Source organism: Hevea brasiliensis, chromosome 7 (assembly GCF_030052815.1).
Source record: "Hevea brasiliensis isolate MT/VB/25A 57/8 chromosome 7, ASM3005281v1, whole genome shotgun sequence".
NCBI lineage: Eukaryota > Viridiplantae > Streptophyta > Magnoliopsida > Malpighiales > Euphorbiaceae > Hevea > Hevea brasiliensis.
In genome coordinates this window covers 32,111,018-32,123,232 of record NC_079499.1, presented here as the reverse complement: position 1 = coordinate 32,123,232, position 12,215 = coordinate 32,111,018, and positions in this window count along the sequence as shown.

Below are 12,215 nucleotides of genomic sequence, written 5' to 3'. Positions count from 1 at the left end.
TAGAAAGGTCCAATTGACCTGAAATTTTACCAAAAACAAGCTGAGATATAGACCAATAACTTTCATGAAGAACACAAATCCAAAATCTGACCATAACCTAGTCAAATTGCCAACCAAACTTAGGTCACCAAATCTGGCAGAACCAAATTGCCCAAAAAATCTGGGTACAGGTCACTCCGGCCAGTTATGGTAAAATGACCATAACTTGAGCTAAAAAACTCCAAATGGAGTGATTCAAAAATGGAATTAAAGCAGACACAATAAGGAACAACTTTGATGAAGAAAGATTAGCCCAGTTTCCACTCTAAAATTGTCTAATGGAACAGTAAACTTAGGTAATAAAAACTGAAAATTTAGAAATACATCTAGGGGACTTTAAATTGCAATTGGCAATTAATACTAGCAAATGTAAAACTCAAAATGTGGGATCTTGGTGTAATTAGAATTAATATATCCATCAAGTATGAAAAAGTCAACATTTTGGTTGACTAGTAAGGTGAATAGTAATCAAAATAATTAGTAAATTAAGATGAAGACCTAGAACCAATTCTAAGCTTAAATGCTTAGAATTGTATGACAAATGTGGACTATGCGTCCTAGTCAAAATTGTTAAAAAGAAATTAAGGCCATAAATTTGAAATCCATGAAATGCCCATGGATTACTTGAAACATGAAAAATAAGTCACCTAATTGATGTGAATAGATAGTTAGGGCTTATATGCCCATCACAAATGGAATTCATAAAATATTAGTAACTCAACTTGAAATATAAAATTTGTAATTACATAAGTAGATTCTTGAAAGTATAAATGAGAAAGGAAAAATGTTTTGAATACAATGGTACACGTATGAAGAACATAAACCCAAATTTACCAAGTCATTTGTCCACCCAAAGTTGGTGACCTAAAACTGCCAAAATCAGTTTGGTGCCCAGAAATCTGGGTTAAGTTCAATCCGGCAGCCATAATTTAAATGGCTATAACTTGAGCTAAAAAACTCCAAATGGAGTGATTCAAAAAGAAGAATAAAGTTAAGACATTAAGGAAGATTCTGACAGTAAAATGACTAATGGAACAGTGCAACCTAAGACACTAAAACTGAAAATTTGCAATTTTGCCTAAAAGACCTAAGTTTTGAGAAAACAACCAAAACCAACAAAATTGGTGACCAAAATGTGGTATGTGAGGATAGTTGGAGTTCTCATACCTTTTAAGTATAAGAAAGTCAATATTTTGACTTGAATAGTATCATGAATAGTAACCTCAACATGAAAATTTGCAAGAATATAAGTTTAAACTTATTGGAATTAGTTATTGGAATTGTTATGAAGTAAAGATACTGAGACACTATAAATTTTGTGTTTCAGCTGAAAAAGACTCGGAAGGTCGAAGAGACTGAGTCAAGGCCTAGAAGCGACTCACGTTAGGTTTGTGCACAATAAACCATAATTGAGCATTTTGTCATTGAAAAATTGATTTGGTATGATTTATGAAAATTTGGTGTTAATCATGAATTGTGTTGCCACTTTGTGAATGAAACTATGACTTTGGAAATTTATCGGATTTCTCATGAATTATTTGAATAAAATGTTTAAAATAGATTTTTGTGTCACACTTAGCATGACAGTGCCTTATTATTCCTCCTCTATTTATGGGGTGAGATCGATTATTTTTCCTCCCTCTCTGGTTTACCAGTTGAGATTGTAGATCAGATGAGTACTCATTAGCTAGCTAGCCACCTCCCTCATTGATTTTGATTAGTGGGGTTGTAGATCCATTTGTCGTGGTGTACAATGCGACATTAATCGAAAATTTTGTGTAATGGCTTAAGTTGTATATGAATTGGCAACACTATGTTTATTAAATTGTTTGACCAAAATTGTGCTATAATGAGTTTTGATAATTTGTGAAATGTAATTGTGCAATATTTAAATTGTGTTTTGTCAATGAATATTTTATGTATTGTATTTCAAATTTTTATTGTATACCACTGAGTATTTTTATACTCAGCGATAGCTTATTTTGCTGTCGCAGATAGGAGCAAGGAAAAAGCAGCGGAATGAGCTGCTGAACCAGAAAAGCTTCCGTTGATCTTTTTTACGGGTATTTATTTATACCCCTGTAGTTAATTGATGTAAATATTGTAATATTTTATGTATCAATATAAAGTTGAGCAGTTGTATAATAAATTGTAATAATATTATTTTTGGATTTTATTTTTGTAAATTAAGATTTGTATTTGTGAATTTCGTACTATATGCATTGTGAATAAAGTTATGAAATATTTTAAGTTGATAAATTTTTGGTTGAATTGTGGAATGAATTGAATTGTGTTGACTTGAGATTATTTGGAGGTTGGGAGTTGGGAAAATTTTATTGGAAGTGTTTTTCTCAGGTATTTGAAGAACTATTTTCTTAAAATACAGACGGCACTCTGCCGAAATTTTTATAAAATTTGCGAAAAAAATAAAAATGGACAAAAATTTTTACTAGTTTTTATGCTTTGAATAAATGATTTTAATTCCTACCAAAATGCTCACCACTTCTAAAATGTAAGAAAATGGTTTTAATATCCCTTGTAGTGTACTTAATGAATTATTGGTAGATGAAGTTTAGTAGTTCATTAGGTATTCTACGGGAATCATGTTATGCCTTACAGAGGGGTAAGGTGTGACATAATGACTCTTCTTTAGAGTCCTAAAAATTATTTTATGAATTTTTTCCCTGGTCTAGGGCTTTTAGTTGTGAGAATCGTAACTTTTTACTGGGTTACCCATTACTAGGGCACCGGCTCGTCTAACTTAGTTGTATTTTATTTCTAAAATTTTTCTTAAATTTTTCTTATTAATATTTGAGTTAATTATGGTTCCTAACTTTAGTTTAAATATTTTTCTAGACGTTCTAACTGTCCGAATCGACATTGGTCACCGGAACAGTAGAATGTACGGAATGGTTACAGTGAGGGTATTACAACTCTTCCCCTCTAATTTAAATTTCATCCTCGAAATTTACCTGATTTAAGTAATCGTGGAGTTGCTACCTCCTTGCTTCTTCACTTCCTTATATCGCCTCATCAATGTTTGGGTTCGACTGCTCCTGAGCTTCCATAGCATATACTCTTGGTGCCACCTTGACTTCGGGCCTTTCGACTATCTCAAAAACAATCTTCTATGAAATATCAGTCGTTTCTGCTCTACCCAATCTTTTACCCCTTTGAACTGTAGGGGCAGGTCTATCAACTTGTACTGGCACTATTGAACCACTCCTCTGAGGGCAATCTCTTATGAAATGATCCGTAGCCCCACACTTGAAACACTCTCCAGTTAACAGTCGATACTCCCCTCTGTGTCTCCTACCACAGTGCATACATTCAAGCACTGGGGCTGATCCCCTTGTTATTGTGCCTGGGGAGCTAGCTATAGATATTCCAATTAGGCCTCTCTGGCCCTGTGTCTGATCTTGTGAACCAGAATCCTTAAACTTCTTACTATCAGTTGGTATACTTGACTGCCCTGGTCCAAATTCCCTCTTACGCTGCCTATCTTTCCTATTCTGTTCACTTACTCTGACCCTTTCCACTTTCAGTGCTGCTTCAACTAATTTTGTGAAGTTCGTAATCCCCAAGGCAGTGATCATTATTTTAATGTTTTTATTTAGCCCCTCTTCAAACCTTTTGCACCTCCCTGCTTCTGTGGGGACTATCTCTCTTCCGTAGTGGCTTAGTCTAAAAAACTCCTTCTCATACTCTGCTACTGATAGCTACCTCTGCCTCAGATTAATAAACTCTCTTCTTCTGTCTTCCAGGTACACACTTCTCACATACTTCTTCTTAAATTTAGTGAGGAAGAAATCCCAAGTTACTAGTCCTGGCCGAACTTCACTAGATACGGTGTCCCACCACTGATAGGCATCATCTTGAAGTAGGAACAAAACACCCTCCAAGCTCTGCTCTGGGGTGCAAAGCAGTTGCTTCAATACCCTTATGGTGCGATCTAGCCAATTCTCAGCTGCCACCGAGTCATCTTCTTTCTTACCAATAAAGTCCACAGCCCTAAATTTTTTCAGTTTTTCCAGATGGGATTTATGCTGTGGAGGTGGTGGTGGTGGCATAACCCCAGCTATCTGTCTGAAAAATTTAGCCATTTGCTGAAACATAGTCGGCAGAGGCTGTGCAAGCACTGCTGGTACTGGTGGAGCAGGTTCTCCCTGGCCCCTAGTCTCAGCTGCAGGTGAAGCATGACTCTCCACTTCTTCATCTAGTGCTCTCTGTGACGTGGGGTCCATATCCTAATCAAAATAAGAAAATCAAATAGATCTGCATTAGTGTCACCTCGACTATTACAAATGCAATGCATGTTATGGACTCGATCTAGACCCAGAAATGCCTAAACCGTGCTCTGATACCACTAAATGTTACACCCCTTACCCGTCTACAGTGTAGTCAAGCAAGATATGCCACACAGTGTACTAGAATACCATAACTTATCTCATTGATATTTATCAGTTCTTAATTTATTTATTATAGTTATTAAGTGAAATTTATGAAATTGATCTCATTTAGGTCATTTATTGAAATTATAAATTAATTTGTGGCTCTGAAAATTTTATAGAAAATCCAGCAGAGTGCCGGCTAAAAATGGAGAAAATAGTTCTTCAGAACCTGTGAAAAACATTTCCAATAATTTCCAATCATTCTCAAACTCTATTTGTATCACATCAATTTACAACAATTTCTTAACAATTCCTCCATTTGTCATTCATTCATTTCACATCATCATCATGCTCAAATCATAAATAAATTCTCATATGTTATTTATAAACACAAAGTTACAAATACTTACATTAATACAAAATTATATTACATAGGTTTCAAATATACATGATAAAATAAGAGCTTAATTACAAAACTTATAAAAATCACAAAATACAAAATGAGACCTAGTGTCCTACCAATGCACTATAATCTGTGAGGTGACATGGACACTATACAGAATTGTGAGTGGCCTTACCCAGTCTGTGGTCTACTGGGCTCTCTGTCCAAATGTAACACCCTCCCTGTAGCAACTCCGTACATTCTACTATTTCGGTGACCAGTGTCAGTCCGGGCAGCTAGAACGTCCGAAAAAGTATTTAAACTAAAGTGAGGAACCATAATTAACTCAAATATTAATAAGAAAAATTTATAAAAAATTTTAGAAAGAAAATACAACTAAGTTAAATGACCTGATGCCCTAGCGATGGGTAACCTAGTGGGAAGTTGCGGTTCTCACAACTAGCAGCCCTAGACCCAAGGAAAAATTCATAAAATAATTTTTGGGACTCCAGAGAAGGGTCATTGAGGTTCCTATGGCATTAGAATGCCAAGAAAATGCTTAGAAAAAATTTTCAATTGGTACAGACGATTTTGGCTCAATAAGCCAAACGGAGGGCATTTTGGTCATTTCGTCTTCAGAGATGATTTTTGGCTGACTTGTCCAGTTAATTAAATAATTATTATGATATAAAATATGAATAAATATTGCTACAAATTAAATTGAAATTGAGTAGAAAAGAAAAAAAAAGAAAATGAATTAAATAAGAAATTATGACATCACATGATGTCATTAGTGTGCCTCCACCCAATAACATGGTGACACATGGCTATAACTAACTTAAAATGAGTTAAATGGGCAGAAATGAAAGAAAAAAAAATCAGATTTCTTTTTCCCTTCTTCTTCCATCCGTAGCCCTCCTAACCCTTACCACCATTAAAGCTTATCCAAGCTTTATAACCAACCCAAATCTCACTTGACACCCTAAGTCCACTTCAACAAAATTTGTCTCTACATCTTGAGCAAGTGTTTGGCTGCCAAGAAAACCAAAGAAAGTGAAGGAATTTTAAGTGGAAAAATTCTGCTCAAAAGGTCAGTGACCAATCTCTCTTCCTTTCTTTCGATATATGTTTAAGGACTTGATTGAGCTTAAAAATTTGCAAGGAATTGGAAAGAAAACTATAAGTATGCACTCTTCAAAATTTTGGCAGCCTTAGAGTATGTTAGGATTTCATTGATTAGATTAATTTATAATTGTCCATGGCTACCATTGAATATGAATTAGATGTCTTAATTCATTACTTGTGTGTATATGAAGAATTGAAGTTAATGGAGTTAGGCTTTGGGCAAAACCTAGGGTTTTGCTCATGTGTTGGTGAATGAAAGTTTAAATGGTCAAGTAGTGACCATTTGGCTATGTATGATGAGGAAATGAAGTGAGTTGAGGCTTGGCAATTGAGTGTGGGTGAGCTGCATTGGCTGACTTGTAGGACTGAGCATGAGTCCAGTAGATTTTGGCAGTTATAAATGGAGTTGTAGAGGTTCAATTGGTGCAAGAATAATTGGACATGAAACTAGACACATAATGGCACAACTTTGGTATAGAAACCTTGCTCAGAAAAACAAACCAAGTTCACCTTAAAATTACCCTAATCTGGGTGACTTACATTCTGCCTGGGCAAAATGACCAAATGAATAGTGTTTATTCATTTGGTCATAACTCAGTGTAGAAAGGTCCAATTGACTTTAAATTTTACCATCAGAAAGCTAAGACATATACCTACAACTTTCATGAAGAACACAAATCAAAATTCTAACCATAACCTAGTCAAATTTCCAACCAAACTTAGGTTACCAAATCTGGCAAAACCAGTTTTGCCCAGAATTTTGGATTCTGTCCAATCCGGCCAGTTATGGTGTTTAGGCTATAACTTGAACTACAAAACTCCAAATGGAGTGATTCAAAAAAGGAAATGTAATTAGACAAAATAAGAAATAACTTTCATGAACACAATTTTGCTAAATTCCTACTATACAAATGACCAGTGGAACGGTAAATATGGGGCTTGGAATCTGAAAATTTTGAATAACTAACACTAAGCTTAGAAATGGTATTGGCAACCAATACCAACAATTTTAGAATGAAAAATGTGGTATGTTGGGAGTATTAGAACCAATGTACCTATTGTCTATGCAAAAATCAACATTTTAGTTGACTAATGAAATGAATAGTAACACCTAAACTTAAATTTCAAGAATTGTACAATTTAAAAGTGTAACATGCCCTAGTACACCTAGCAAGATTGGTTTGGATAGGTTGGCATGCTAATAGGGTTCAGTTAGCAGTACTGCACATGGCATTATGCCATTCTGTGATTTTATGGCTTTTAGCCATTCTGACATTGTGTTAATACTTCGCCTTGTGCCTAATATTTATTACAGCTCATTAGTTGTTCTGTTGCACACCAGAAGATACATATGTGACAGATGGTGTGATGGCCCGAGGTACTAAATACCCAGTGCTAATTTACCCATTTATCCAGTCCAGTCATCCAGTGTAGGTTACTTGGGCAACCAAAAATGAAAGTGAACAAATTTAATGAAATAATGAATAGAACAAGTACATAATAAATAAGATTACCAATAATGATAAAAAAAATTGTCTGCATAAAACATCAGAACATGCACTGCATATTTACTTTCTGTTATTCCTTTTTATTTTATTATTGGCACCACTAAGCATTATTGCTTAGCGCGTTGCTTTTTGCCACGCGTAGGTTCTGGAGAGATTGACCGAGAGCCCGGTAGACCACAGACTGGGTGAGGTGACATGGACACTGAAATGAATGAATGAGAATGGGAATATATATGAGAAATATTGGGATTTTATTGATAAAATGGAGTTTCGGTTTGATTGAAAATTTTGGAAGTGTTTTTCACAGGTTCCGAAGAACTGTTTTATCCATTTTTAGCCTGCACTCTGCCAGATTTTCTATAAAATTTACGAAATCTCAAATAAATTATAATTTCAATAAATGACTTAAATGAATTATATTTCACAAATTGTACTTCATAACTATGAAAAAAATAAATTAAGAAGGATAAAAATGATTGAAATAAAATAGGGTGTTCCGGTATGCTATGTGATATATCTTGCTCGGCTATACTATAGACGGGTAAGGGGTGTCACATTTAGTAGTATCAGAGCACGGTTTAGGCGTTTCTAGGCCTAGATCGAGTCCATACCATTCATTTCATTTGTAAGAGTCGAGGTGACACTAATGCAGATCTGTTTGTCTTTATTATTTTGAATAGGATATGGACCCCACATCTCAGAGGGCAGTTGAGGAGGAAGTGGAGAGTCATGCTCCACCTGTAGCAGCTGAGATTGGGGGTAGGGGAGAACCTGCTTCGCCAGCTCCAGCAGAGCCTGCTCAGCCTCCACAGACCATGTTTCAGCAAATGGCCAAGTTCTTCAGATAAATGGCTAGGGTAATGCCACCACCACTACCACCTCCACTGCAGAAATCACATCTGGAAAGACTGAGAAAATTTGGAGCAGTGTATTTCTTTGGCAAGAGAGAAGATAATTCTGTTGCAGCCAAAAACTGGTTGAATAGAATAGGCAGAGTTTTAAAAAAACTCCATTGCACTCCTGAACAAAATTTAGAAACTGCTGTATCTTTATTGTAAGATGATGCCTACCAATGGTGGGATACAGTGTCTAGTGAAGTGCAACTAGAAGTAATAACTTGGGACTTCTTCCTCTCAGAATTCAAGAAGAAATATGTGGGAGTGTATACCTGGAAGAGAGAAGAAGAGAGTTCATTAACTTGAGACAGAGACAGCTAACAGTGGCCGAGTATGAAAAGGAATTTGTCAGATTGAGCTGCTACAAAAGGGAGATAGTCCCTAATGGGGCTGAAAGGTGTAAGAGATTTGAAGAGAGATAAAATGAAAATATAAAGATCATGATCACTATCTTGGGAATCACAGACTTTACCAAGTTAGTGGAAGCTGCAATAAAAGTTGAAAAAGTTAGAAGAAGTGAGCAGACCAGAAGAGAAAGACAGCAAAAGAGGGGCCCAGGTCAGTCTAGTTCATCTCCTGCACCTGGAAAGAAGTTTAAGGGTCCACCTGCATAGAGTTCAGGTCAACCACAAAGTCAAGGTAAGACCCAGGGGCCCAGGCCACAGTTCACCCCTAGGAGAGGTCAGTCCACACCATCAGTAGGCAGCTCTCCAGGGACGGGGTTCAGGGGACTAGCCCCAGCATCTTCTGCATGACCACATTGCCTAAAGTGGCATAAGGGGGAGTGTTAGAGAGTGACTGGTGCCTGCTTAAGGTGTGGGTCGACAGAGCATCAGTTGAGAAACTGTCCATGCAGAACTGCTACAGCTGCTCCAACACAAGCAGACAGACCTACTCCTGCACCACAAAGGAGTAGGAAATCTGGTAAATCTGAGGTAGTGGGACCATCACAGAGGCTTGCATCTGAGCTAGTAGAGAGGCCTGAGGGTAGACCACCTACCAAAGCCTATGCCATGAGAGCTCAGGAGGAGCAAGATGCCTCGGACATCATCAGGTGTGACACCCCTTACCCGTCAACAGTATAGCTGAGTAAGATATGTCACACAGTATACCAGAATACCCTATTTTATTTCAATCATTTTTATCCTTCCTGTTTATTTTTTTCAAAGTTATGAAGTACAATTTGTGAAATATAATTCATTTAAGTCATTTATTGAAATTATAATCTATTTGAGGTTCTGCAAATTTTATAGAAAATCCAGCAAAGTGCCGGCTAAAAATGGATAAAAGAGTTCTTCGGAACCTGTGAAAAGCACTTCCAAAATTTTCTATCATTCCCAAACTTCATTTCATCAACAATGTCTTAATATTTTTCAACAATATTTCCATTTCTCATTCATTCATTTCACATAATATTCATATACAAGTCATAAATAAATACTCAATGTTCCATTCATAAACAAAATTTGCACTATTTACATTGATATCAAAATACATTACATAAGTCTTAATTATACATGAAAAAATAAAAGTTTGATTACATAATACCAAAATGAAACCTAGTGTCCTACCAATGCACTGAAGATGGTGAGGTGACACGGACATTATGCAGAGCTATAGATGGTCTCACCCAGTCTGTGGTCTACTGGGCTCTCGGTCGGTCTCTCCAGAACCTACGCGTGGCAAAAAGCAACGCGCTAAGCAATAATGCTTAGTGGTGCCAATAATAAAATAAAAAGAAATAATAGAAAATAAATATGCAGTGCATGTTCTGATGTGTTATGCAGATAATTTTTTGATCATTATTGGTAATCTTATTTATTTTGTATTTGTTATATTCATAATTTCATTAAATTTATCCACTTTCATTTTTAGTTGCCCAAGTAACCTATACAGGATGACTGGACTGGATAAACGGGTAAACTGGCACTGGGTATCAAGTACCTCGGGCTGTCATACCATCGGTCACATATGTATCTCCAGGTGTGCAACAGAATAGCTAATGAGCTATAATAAATATTAGGCACAAGGCCAAGTATCAACACAATGTCAGAATGGCTAAAAGCCATAAAATCACAGAATGGCATAATGTCATGTGCAGTACTGCTAACTAAACCCTATTGGCATGCCAACCTATCCAAACCAATCATGCTAGGTGCACTAGGGTATGTTACACTTTTAAATTGTATAATTCTTGAAATTTAAGTTTAGGTGTTACTATCTATTTCATTAGTCAACTAAAATGTTGAATTTTGTATAGACAATAGGTACATTGATTCTAATACTCCCAACATACCACATTTTGGATTCTAAGATTGTTGGTATTGATTGCCAATACCATTTCTTTGCTTAGTGTTAGTTATTCAAAATTTTCAAATTTCAAGCCTTGTGTTTACTGTTCCATTGGTTATTTTTACAGTTGGAATTTGGCAAAGTTGTCTTCATGAAAGTTGTTCCTTATTTTATCTAGTTATATTTCCTTTTTTGAATCACTCCCCATTTGGAGTTCTGTAGCTCAAGTTATGGTCTAAAAACTATAACTGGCCGGATTGGACAGAATCCAAAATTCTGGGCAAAACTGGTTCTGTCAGATTTGGTAACCTAAGTTTGGTTGGCAATTTGACTAGGTTATGATCAGAATTGGATTTGTGTTCTTCATGAAAGTCGTAGGTATATGTCTCAGCTTTCTTCTGGTAAAATTTCAGGTCAATTGGATCTTTCTACACTGAGTTATTACCAAATGAATAAATACTGTTCATTTGGTCATTTTGCCCAGGCAGCATGCAAGTCACCCAAATTAGGGCAATTTTTAGGTCAACTTGGTTTGGTTTTCTGGGTAGGGTTTCTTCACCAAAGTTGTGCCATTATGTGTCTAGTTTTACGTCCAATTGGCCTTGCACCAATTGAGCTTACACAACCCAAGTTATAGCTGCCCAAACAGGCTGGACTCACATCCAGACCTGCAGGTCACACAAGGTAGCTTAGCCAATCTCAAATCCCAAGCTACAACTCACTTCAATTCTTCATCATACACAGCCAAATGGTCACTAATTGACCATTTAAACTTTCATTCACCAACACATGAACAAGATCCAAATTTTTGTCTCCAAACCCTAGCTCAAATTCAAGGTTTACACAACACATGTCAATTAGGCATACTAATCCATTTCAAATTTATGTCTACACATCAACACCATTTCTAAGCCATTTTAAATCCATCAAAACCATCAACATTATCCCTTCTTTAGGGCTGCCAAATTCCATGGTGTACATATACATAAGTTTCATTTCATTTGACTTACAATTTCATACTCATTTTAAGTCCCTAACATGGAATAAAGAGAGAAATATGCATAAATAAGCACTAACCTCTTGTAGCTCAAATCCAAGCCAACCAAGACTTTAATTTTTCTTTACTTTCTTACTCTTTCTTGGCTGCCAAACACTTCTCCTTGGTGTGGGTATAATTTTTAGTGAAGGGAGGATAAGGTTTTGAGGTGAATTGAAGTGGGAAATGAAGCTTAAGGGAGCTTTAATGGTGGAAAGGGTTTGGGAATGGTTTCCGCTGGTTGGAGATAAGGGAAGACAGAATATTTGGTTAATTTTTCTGCCCATTGCACTCTTTTAATTAGGTTTATAGATAGGTGTCACAATGTGATTGGTCATTGGGGTTTTAATGACATTATAATGATGTCAAAATTCCCCTTTATTCCATTTTTTTTCTTTTTCTTTTCTGCTCAATTTCAATTCAATTTTTAACAATATTTATTCACATTTTGTGTCATAATAATTATTTACTTAACTGGACAAGTTGGCCAAAAATCATCTCTGAAGACGAAATGACCAAAATGCCCTCCATTTGGCTTAACAGACT